The 10,809-nt window shown below is 37.5% G+C and overlaps 1 non-coding gene across 1 annotated transcript; it reads left to right on the plus strand.

Annotated features, from left to right (window-relative positions):
* Positions 1–9,222: 9,222 nt before the first annotated feature.
* TRNAQ-UUG (transfer RNA glutamine (anticodon UUG)) lies at positions 9,223–9,294 on the plus strand. Its single transcript has one exon. It is a non-coding gene; the product is annotated as a tRNA-Gln (tRNA).
* The last annotated feature ends 1,515 nt before the right edge of the window (positions 9,295–10,809 follow it).

Raw genomic sequence — 10,809 nt, forward strand, 5'->3', positions numbered from 1 at the left:
ATTACTTAATGCTCTTTGGCACCAGTGTGCTCAAATAGCACCAAAGAAAGTTAACAGGCACGATGGACCGGAGTCTGTGCCATTACATTTATTTACAAGTTTGTTTAAAAGAAGAATATATAATGTCTTACAGACATTGTTGAAAATACAATGATGGTTTCAGAATCATCACAAAGTACCTAAAATGTCCATTCTTTGCGCAAGGAAAATACGTTTATAGGAACTTAATTACCCTCTATAAATTGGAAATTAAATATATGCCAAGGAAACTTTTAAAATATAAGATCAGATCAAGAAAAAGTGAAATTGCCAGACAGTTAATTGTATCCCAGTGATATGTTTAAAACGTAACAAGTGAAAGTAAATTGCTAAAAGTAAAACTTAGTGAACAGTGTATTTAATGGAATTTAAGAGTGTTAAGTAATAATAACGTTAAACAGAATGCCGAAACGTAAAAGAGGAGGTAATCTTGCCACTGGTGACTCTAGAAGAAGGACGCAGAAAGAACAGCGAAGAAATGAAACAGATGAGGAGCACGAAGCACGTTTAGCGTCACAACGGAAGAGAATGAATACATTAAGAAAAAGCTTAACATGTGCACAACGAGAAGAAATTAAAGAAGAGGATCGAGTGAGACATGCAGCAAGCAGACACAGAGAAACTGCTGAAGAAACAAAATTACAAAACGAACTAACTAGAATTGCAAAGAGTGGAGTTCGTGATAGACAACGATCGCAGGCGCATAAACAAAACATTAGTGCACGAGACGTGCGAAGTGGAAGACGTAGAGATTATAGTTTGTTAGGTGAGGCATTCCGTTATGATCCCACTAAAGAGTATAACAAACACAAACACGTTGTCATTGGTAAAATGGATCAAGTCTGTATGTTCTGTTGTGCCAAGAAATTCAGTAGAGAATCACCAGGAATGTGTTTCAAGAATGGAAAAAAATCGACTAACACCATTGTAAAAGCCTGCCCCAGAATTCTTTCATTACATGACTGCAGAAACTCCGGAATCAAAGCATTTTCTACAAAATATGAGAGCTTATAATGCGTGCTTTCAAATGAAATCATTTGATGCTACATCCATGAGCAGTGAAGAACATCAAATCAGTACAGTGTTCTCGACCAAAGGACAAGTCTATCATAAAGTGGGATCATTGCTACCAATGTCAAACGATTCTCATAAATTTTTGCAGGTGTATTTGATTGGGGACGAAAAAAAAAACGTAAGTCGATCAATGTTGCGCAAATATAAGTGGATTGAGACGGGAAATAATTGAAGATTTGAAGAAGATTTCATACAAATACAATCAGTTGGTTCAGGTATTCAAAAACACGGTTGCATTATTGTTGCTTTTCTTTTTTTAAATGAATTTCTGTTCACCAAATTTTCCATTCTTTCATAACCGGGCAATTCATACATAAAAGTACGAAACTTATTAAATAGTCACAAATCAATTTACAGCGAGTCACCTATCATCTATAAACATATTTCCCCCGTGCAAGGAACGGACATTTCAGCTAGTATATAAATAAAATACGTGTTGGAAGAAGTACTGCAGTGAAAAATAAACAAAAGGTATTGAAAAGTGTACTTGGTGACAATGTTTGGAAGGACATTTAGTTTTCCCTTATTGATGTCGTATGTTCAGTAAAAACATAAATATTCCAGATGAACTAAAGCTGTTTCTGTAGGTAGGTATGTGCTTCAAATACTTCATAGCACTATCCCAAAGATGGCGTTAGTGTAAGAAAAGGCAATAGCGGCTAGTAATAGGGTTCATGAATTGAAAATTATATGAAAATTATATTTATTTTGGAAAACTTAACTGAACACATGTTTTTCAATGTGTGATTGCAAATAGTAAATTTATATAATATCAAATGAATATTATATGAGTTGAGTTGGACTTTCTATACACATGCACCTTTTTTTACCTTTACACGTTCATCCATTCCCTTCTTTTTCGACACCTTTTTCTTTTCATTTTACACTTCTCACTTTTCTTTACCGTTTGCCCTGTCCATCTTGGCCTTCAGCTCTCTTTTACTGTTTGAACTTCTCTCCCGATTTTGACCTTTTCCCTATTGTGACATACTTCTCTCCTGATTTTGACCTTTTCCCGATTGTGTCATTTCTTTTTTCACGTACTCTTACCTTATCATAATTATTACTTTGTGCATGTTTTATGACTTTTTTCCTACCCTTATTACTTTTTACTTTTTTCCCACTAATCAAATCTTTATATTATACACGTTTAATTACCATTGTAAATTGCCGATAAGTCTTTTCCAAAACAGTGGCAACAGTGATGAATTCAGACATTTTCCCCCGGGGAGGAATGTGAACTCCTCGGGGGAGGGTTGTTTTTCTGTATTTTTGCAAGAAAGCAGCATATTTAACACTTCCATTCACATGCATATCTTACCTAATATTGAGACTAATTGTTGATAAATATTCAATGTGGGATTATAATTTTAAAAAAACAATTGTTTAATTTTATCTAAAACATTAAAAAAAGACTGGCAAAAATATTTTAGACTAAACTTTAACTGCTATTTACAGTAGCTATTTTTGTTATTATTTCCTATATTCAGTAGTTACTGTTTGTTACTAATGTAGAAGTTTTTAAAAAGATTTAAATTAACTCAAATATTTTTTGTCCTAAAACAAACATACATAGGAATATCTTTACAAAAAAATATCATTCTTTCTCACAATTCTGATTCTAAATCAAGCACATTAGCCTTGGTTTCTTCACTGCATACACACCAATAGTTTACTTTATGAAATCTTCAGTAGGATTATTGCCGTGTGTTGTGGTAAATCAGCGCTTGGGGCAAGTGTATACGACTGCATTCCCGTACATATGAGTGAGGTCGACAGACAAGCCGCGAAAGGTGAGAAAATTTTAAAAAGTAAACCCTGCTTTTCCTTGATTTTGAGCACTTTTTATTACTTTTTTACCTTTCATTTTACATATGTGCACATGCCCACATGTGCATATGTGTTTCACTCGTCTCTTTTTTCATTCATTCTTTTCTTTTCTATTTCTCTTCCGAATTTTGCGCCCCTTACTGCGCCCGGGGTCGTCACCCCGCTTGCCCCTCTCCCATGGCATGGCACTGGGCAGGATCTTCATCACCTTCAGTAGGAATCTTTCACTTATATACTTATATTGATAAATTCTATATAAATATCTAACCCAGGAGAGATAACTGTTCCTCCCTGATCCCTCTAAATGGTGCCCTCTGAATCTCAGCCTTTAACTGACTTATTTTTAATTAAAGAAAGGTGTGTTTACTTTAACAATCGTAAAACACATTTACGTCTGTTACTTCCGATGCGAGAAATGGGATTTAGGCGCTCTATTTCAAATAATGCAAGAACTGTACATTTTCAAGAACTGGAGTCTGCTGACATCAGAGATCATACGGAATGATCGCAAGATCTTCCCCATCTTTCCTTTCCTATCTCGACTGTGCTAGTGCTACCTACTAATATATAATATAGGGCGAGAGTATAGTACCTACTAAAATACAAACCTTTCTTCAACAGTTGACAATTTCATGTTCTGTCAAACTCGGTCATAGCGTTAAGAAATACAGGTTTTATTGACTATTTGGTATTCTATTTTAGATGTTCATGTTTAATATGTATATAGAATTGGTCTGCGTCATTTATATGTATCGGATTTCGTATGCTCGTGCACGAAAAGAAAAGCAAATAATTGGCAGAAGTAATTTCTACATTTTGTGACTGAAATTTTGGGAGTTTCTCCGGGGGGAAATGAATTTTCTTCGGGGAGGAATGAATTTTCTTCGGGGGGAGATTACCCCCGGGCTACCCCCTGAATTCATCCCTGAGTGGCAACGTTATTTTGCGTCGCTTTTGTGACGCCTGCTACAATACAATCAGGGGCTGACTGGCCCACCCTGCTACCCTGCAAATGCAGGGTGGGCCCCCAAACAGGTGGGCCCCCTCCACCAATTTTAAAAAGATGTGCTCAATTAAACTTACCAGCATCAAAAATATGGCAGGGTAACTCCCGCAAACTTGTGTTTTGCATTAAAAAAGACGTAAAGTTAAACTTTCATGAACAGACCTTATTCTTCTTCACGTTTATCGACTTGAAAAGGTTCCGTCTATGAGACGATCAGGCCCTAAAACATTGCGGGGTTTGTGATACAGCAGATGTTAAAAACGAGCACGTTAATTACTACTTTTTTAAATATAAGAAACACAGTAGATTTCAGGTTGTTATTGGATTTGGATACCATTGCCTACTCCGGTCCATTTACAAGCCGGCGAGTGGCGATGTTTTAAAGAAACAATAGTTTCGTAGATATTGTTATTGTGGAAAGTTGAGGTGGAGCCGGAACGCTTTTGAACTGCATTGTTCTCAGACCAAGCTTCGAAGAAAGAAATCGGATCAGGCTTCTTTTTTCTTTTTTTTTTTTTTCAATGCGGTAAAGCGAAAAGAAATTAGTCGCCACTATCAACGATTGTTTTATAGAAACCGCAAACAATTACTATGAAGTCGCTGCCCTCGGCTCGTGTTTTATTTGTATATCACATCGAAGAGCAAATCCGATAGCAGCAATTCAATTATTGGAACAGCAGTTACGTGTCGTTTGTCGTGGAAGACAGATGTGGTTGTGTCAGTATGGATTGTAGGAGTGATTGTAAGATTACTGTAAAGAAAAAAAATATAAAAGTGGTGCTAAAAAGCGTGAACACGAAGATGTGATTTACAAAAAGCTGCATCTGACCCAAAACAACGTAGGTTATTTGAATCTGTGAAGCCCCAAGAAACAAATGAGCGTGATGTGGCTCATTCGAGTACTGCAGGACTGTTGTCAGGTATTTTTTTTTTTTTTTTTTGTCTAAGGTGTTTATAAATTATAATGTACAGTGACTCACATTAATATTCGGACACCATAGATATTACACATAATTTGCTTGCTGTACATGGAAAAAATAATAAATGGGAAACCAACGGAAAACAAGCATAAAGGCAATGGTTTGATCTAACAAATATGCTATCAGTTAATTAAATTATGCAAATTAAGTCTACTTTATGAGCACGCAATTACAATATATCATATATTGGACGCCACTTTAATATTCGGACAGTTGTTTTGACGTTTGTTTATCAATAGTAAGCGAGACAGCGGAAGAGTTCCAGTTGCAGTTTAAGTTGTCCCGAGATAGGACATGTGTACCTGCTTCGTTTATGAGTGATTAGTGTGACCAAGAGAAAGCATAAAAGGAAAATGGGGCGGAAGGGACCAAATACAACGTTTAAGCAACGGCATTTAGTAATTTTTCACTATGCGAAAGGTCTATCGTACAGGGAAATTGCAGATCTACTCAATATTTGCAAAAGCACCGTTTTGACATTGTGCAAAGACTTAATAGAGAGGATTAGTTTGAGTCAAAGCCTCGAAAGGGTCGACCTGTGAAACTGAATGATGGAGAGAAACGCAAATTGATTCAGAAAGTGAAAACAAATTCCAGAATAAGTGCACCGAAATGAACAGTAGAGCTGTATGAAGACACAGGGAAGACAGCGCATCCTGAAACTGTGCGGCGAACGTTGTGAAGTGAAGAGTTTAATGGGAAAATAGCTAGAAAAAAGGACTTTTATTAGTAAAATTAAAAAAATAAAAGAGTTAAGTTCGCTAAAGTTCATATTGAGAAGCCCGCAACTTGATGGAATGGCGTGTTATTCACGGACGAATCAAAATTCAATCTCCATGCGTCCGATGCCAGGGTAATTGTGTGGCAGAAGCCAAATACAGAGTTAGATCCTGCAAATTTTCAACCTACCGTAAAGCATGGAGGAGGAAGTGTGATGGTATGGGGGTATATTTTTGCATCGGGAGAGGCAAAACTCGTGTTTGTTGAAGGGATTATGACAAAGGAGGTTTATTTGAATATTCTCTGGCAAATCTCCACCAAAGTGTTGAAAAATTAGGAATTATGGGGATGTTTAAATTTTACCAGGATAACGAACCGAAGCATGGAGCGCATGTGGTGCGCGAATGATTGCTGTATAATTGTCCGAAAGTGTTTGAAACACCACCGCAGAGTCTCGACCTTAACCCTAGAGAGCATATTTGGGATGAGCTACAGCATAAGCTCAAACGGGTACAAGTAACGTCACGAAACGATTGGAAAAGGGCTCTCCGCGCAGCATGGGATGACATATCGCCCCATTCTACCAACAAACTTGTTGGAAGCATGTCCAACCGTTTACAGGAAGTCATGAAACGTCGTGGGTTTCCCACTAAGTACTAGTGAAGCGTTTGTGAGCAAGAAACAACACACACAAAACATATATGTAGTAGGTGTCCGAATATTAAAGTGAAGTTGCAAATACACAGTGTCATCAGTATCTGTAAGTTCTTTCTGCTTCTTTCGTTCAAGACACCGTATTTTACTTCGTTTCTTTCTGTAAATATATGAATATCTAAATACCTATTTTTTTCACTCACACGGCTCTAATTTATTTCATAAACCTTCCTACTTTTAAGAAAATGCAAGTGTCCGAATATTAATGCGAGTCACTGTATACACCACGTCTTTGGATGATTTCAGTCAATTGTAGCTTATCTTTTATGGCTATTTTTACTTGAAATTACACACCTTTAACAGGCGAACACGAAATTAACTGAACTGCTTGCTGCCGCGTAGTGCTTTCAAACGGGTCAAATCAGGCTTTCATGGGTTAGGGGTCGAGTCAAGCCTGCTTGAGACACGGGTCGGGTCAGGTCACCTACGCTAGGGTCAGGGCTGCTCTAGCCACGGGTCGGCTCGGGTCAATTTTCTTATGCGCCGTTTCGGCTAAATCCTTCTCGGGTGGAGAGGGTCGGGTCCAGTTAAACGTCTACCTACCTGATTCGACTCATGACCCGAATAGGTTTTAGCCGAAACGACGCATAAGAAAGTTAACCCGAGCCGACCCGTGGCTAGAGCAGCCCTGACCTGACCTGTGACCCAAGGAGGTTCGACTCGAGCCCATGACCCGATCAAGCCTGACCTGACCCGTTTGAGAGCACTACCTGCCGGCACTGGGCTCAGTAAGCGTTGGTGTAACTTCTAAAAGTGCTGAACACTTATGCTGTCAGTCAAATCAGTGTGTATATCGTGTAAATGTTAACTTCCCTTTAGTTATTTAACTAAACTAACTAACTAACTCTATGGCCTATGGAACCCGGAGGTTCAGTGGCGCGTTCACAAAAGCTCTCCACTGACTTCTATCCTTAGCTAATTGCATCCAGTTTTTACTTTGTATTCCTATCTCTGCGAGATCCATCTTAATATTATCCTCCCATCTGCGCCTAGGTCTTCCTAATGGTCGTTTTCCTATGGGTCTACCAGTCAAGACTTTGAAAGCGTTTCTACTTTCTTCCATTCTAGCTACATGACCTGCCCACCTAAGCCTCCTAGACTTGACGACCCTAACAGTGTTGGGTAAACCGTATAAACTATGTAGTTCCTCGTTGTGAAGCTTCCGCCATTCCCCATTCTCGTTCCTCTTGGGTCCGAGTATTCTTCTCAGGATCCTGTTCTCAAATACTTTAGATATTTAAAGTTAATTTAAAATAAAAGTGTAGTAAAATGTAAAAATTATTTGTGATGTGCAAAGTAGGTATTCATATGAAAAGAGAAGTTGGGGCCAGCCGAGGAACTGGTGGACTACACTAGACGATAGACGATATCTAATCTTTCTGTGACATGAAGATATGATATTATGACTTACTTATGTCAAGGAAAATCTTGCGTTTCGAAATCTATCGCAAATTTACCTCCAATCGCATTCTTTGTGTTGCATTGAGGCCACAAAGTTACAGCTTTTTCAAGCTTCCAACACTGACGCCATGTCTGTTGTCTCACCTGACACGCTTGAGGGGGGGGGGAGTTGTCTGCTAAGAGCGGGGCGTACTTCCTCGAGATTATGCAGCAATATTTAGACGAGTTTGTGTATGTGGGTTACAACATTTCCTCCTCGCCAAAAAGACAGGTACAGAGAGATATTGCGGCACATTCGCGAGCAGACTCCCGACTGAAGTAAGTGGTATTTTTTACGTATCAAGGGGGAGGGGAGCCCCAGATCAGCTATGACAAAATACGGATCTTCGTTAAGTAGGGTGGTTGCACGAATTAAATCTTTATGGTCCATTATATCCATCGTTGTATAAAGCGTATACGTATGTTCTAACTCTATCGTGAACCCAAGTATCATGTGAAAGAATTTTCTCGATTACGAAAGTGATCAAAAATCGGTTGCGTTCATCGCTTGGACAATATTTGTTGGAAGACTTTATTCTTTTATACATAAAAAGATCATATACGTTTGATTACGACAAAGTGATTGACGATCTTGTATCTAGCTCCAAAGAATTAGGTAGATATTTGAAATTGTGAGTGTAACTGTGGCACAATGAAGACATTAATATTAGGATACATTTCTGGCATTCATATTAATATTATATTATATTATATTATATTATATTAGTATGCAATTCAGTAGAAAATTTCAACCAATTTGATATTAGAACTGATTTATGAGGAAAGAAACTTACATTATTTCTGTCAGTGCTTTAATTATTATGTGTTTCAAAGTTGACTTGAGATTAGTTTTTACTTATTGCACATGTATATATTTTGGGTTTTCTAAAACATGACACTCATTTGTTTAAATAAATGGTTTAAATTCATTACATAAAAAAACAATAGCACTACGTAAATAACTGAAAGCACCAATTCTGGTATTGTGTGTTTACAATAAAAAATGATAATGCCAATTACACACTGTATGAGTTACTACTAAAATGTTCCTACTTCAGATTTTTTGTAATTAATGTTTTGCTTTTGTATGAATATATGGGATACTATTTACGGGTTCGAAGATGGACTTTTATATGTAATACATATGAAGAATACCAAGTACATTTTTTTTACATTTTTATACAGTGGGCCCTCATTTGAGTTTAGCAGGGTGGGCCCTATGGTTGCCAGTCCGCCCCTGAATACAATACAAGTATATTCAGTGTAATACCACATGACGAGTAGATTATCATATGTGTTCCTGACTTCTGAAGGTCAAACAGTTTGTTTACAGTTACTCATGCAGTCTTCTTTTTCTATTTCCTGTGTAAACGTAATCAGTTGCACAATTCAAGACTCAATAAAGCATAAACCACCAACGGTCCCATGGTGTAATGGTTAGCACTCTGGACTTTGAATCCAGCGATCCGAGTTCAAATCTCGGTGGGACCTCAAATTTTTTCATTATCTTCAAAATAAAATTTTGATTTTTTTCTCAAGCTAACTTTATTTGTAGAATTAAGTAAACATCTTTTAACGAGGTTTTAAATAGCATTTCATTGTTTATTAATTGTATAATTTAATATTTGAATCGTCTTATTTTGTGTCTAAATACAATGATTCTCTGACTCGATGTTTAGAATCCCTCACAATTTTAACATGCAGAGTCAGTGGCGTGTTTAGGATTTTTTTAGGGGGTAGGCACGACTCGCGAATAAACACTTAGCCTATATTTTTCCTTTTCACCCTTCAAAACCCAAACACACAAGGGCATCATTGGGGAAGCAAGAAGACAATTGCCTACCTGAGTTTGAGAATTAAATATATTTTACTCGATTATCTACTAATATATTACGAAAAAAAGTGAAACTCGTATGTCGGTGGATGATCTTACCCCCCCCCCGCCCCTCCACACAAATCTGAAATGAAGCCCCTGCAAACACACGTTGAATGTTTGTGATCTCATTTCAACTTCACTCATTTCATTAAAAAAAAAAAATGTTAAGTGCGTTTCCATCCATTATCTTTTTATCCGTGTACCATCCACAGTACTCAGGTGGACTTACCCCTTCTTGGGGATGAATTTGGACTTAAAAGGCATCAAGACTGCCGCCAATTAAGTTAGCGACGATGGAAACTGATGATTCGATACTAATATCGGTCGTTTACAATATTTTTACATGTCACCATTAAACGCACCCTGGCACAAATGAGGGCTTAAATCGGGTTTAATTGGCATCGCAAGAGTCACTATTTATCTGAGTAGCCCTGAAACTTATGAATTCGACACTTAATATCGGTCATTTTGAATTATTTTTTAAATGTCACCATCCCCACTCAGGATCCCTATGGGAGGATGAATTTGGACTTAAATGGCATCAGAAGTGTCTCAGCGACCCGAAAATTACAGATTCGACACTCATATCGGTCGTTTTCGAACATTTGTTTATGTTACCTCTCCTACTTCCCTTAGATGTACTAGGGAATCTTACCCTCATTGGGAGGCTAAAATTGGACTTAAAGGGAATCGGAACCATCACCAATCAGCTCACGGACCCCGAAAACTATGGATTTGACTTTTAACATCGGTCATTTTCAGTCGTTTTTATAAATATACCATTCCCTTCCCCTTAGGTGTGCTAGGGGTCTTACTCCAACAATATTCTTTTTCAGACTGCAAGTAATATGTGTGCCAAGTTTGGTTAAAATTACCTCAGGCATTCCAAAGTTATGCTGCAACATACACACAGAGACACACAGACACACATATACACATACATACATTTTTATAAGTAGAAGAATATATAAAGAATGTGTAAAACTAGATCGTAGGAAGAGCGACATAAAAATGATCGAAAACGTTCGATATTAGAGATAAATCCTTAGTTTTAGGGATCACTGAAATGAACAGTGACACTCAATATACCGTTTAAGTCCAAATTTATCTCTCATTAGTAATAATGATGG

Source organism: Thermobia domestica, chromosome 17 (assembly GCF_964235325.1).
Source record: "Thermobia domestica chromosome 17, izTheDome1.hap1.1, whole genome shotgun sequence".
NCBI lineage: Eukaryota > Metazoa > Arthropoda > Insecta > Zygentoma > Lepismatidae > Thermobia > Thermobia domestica.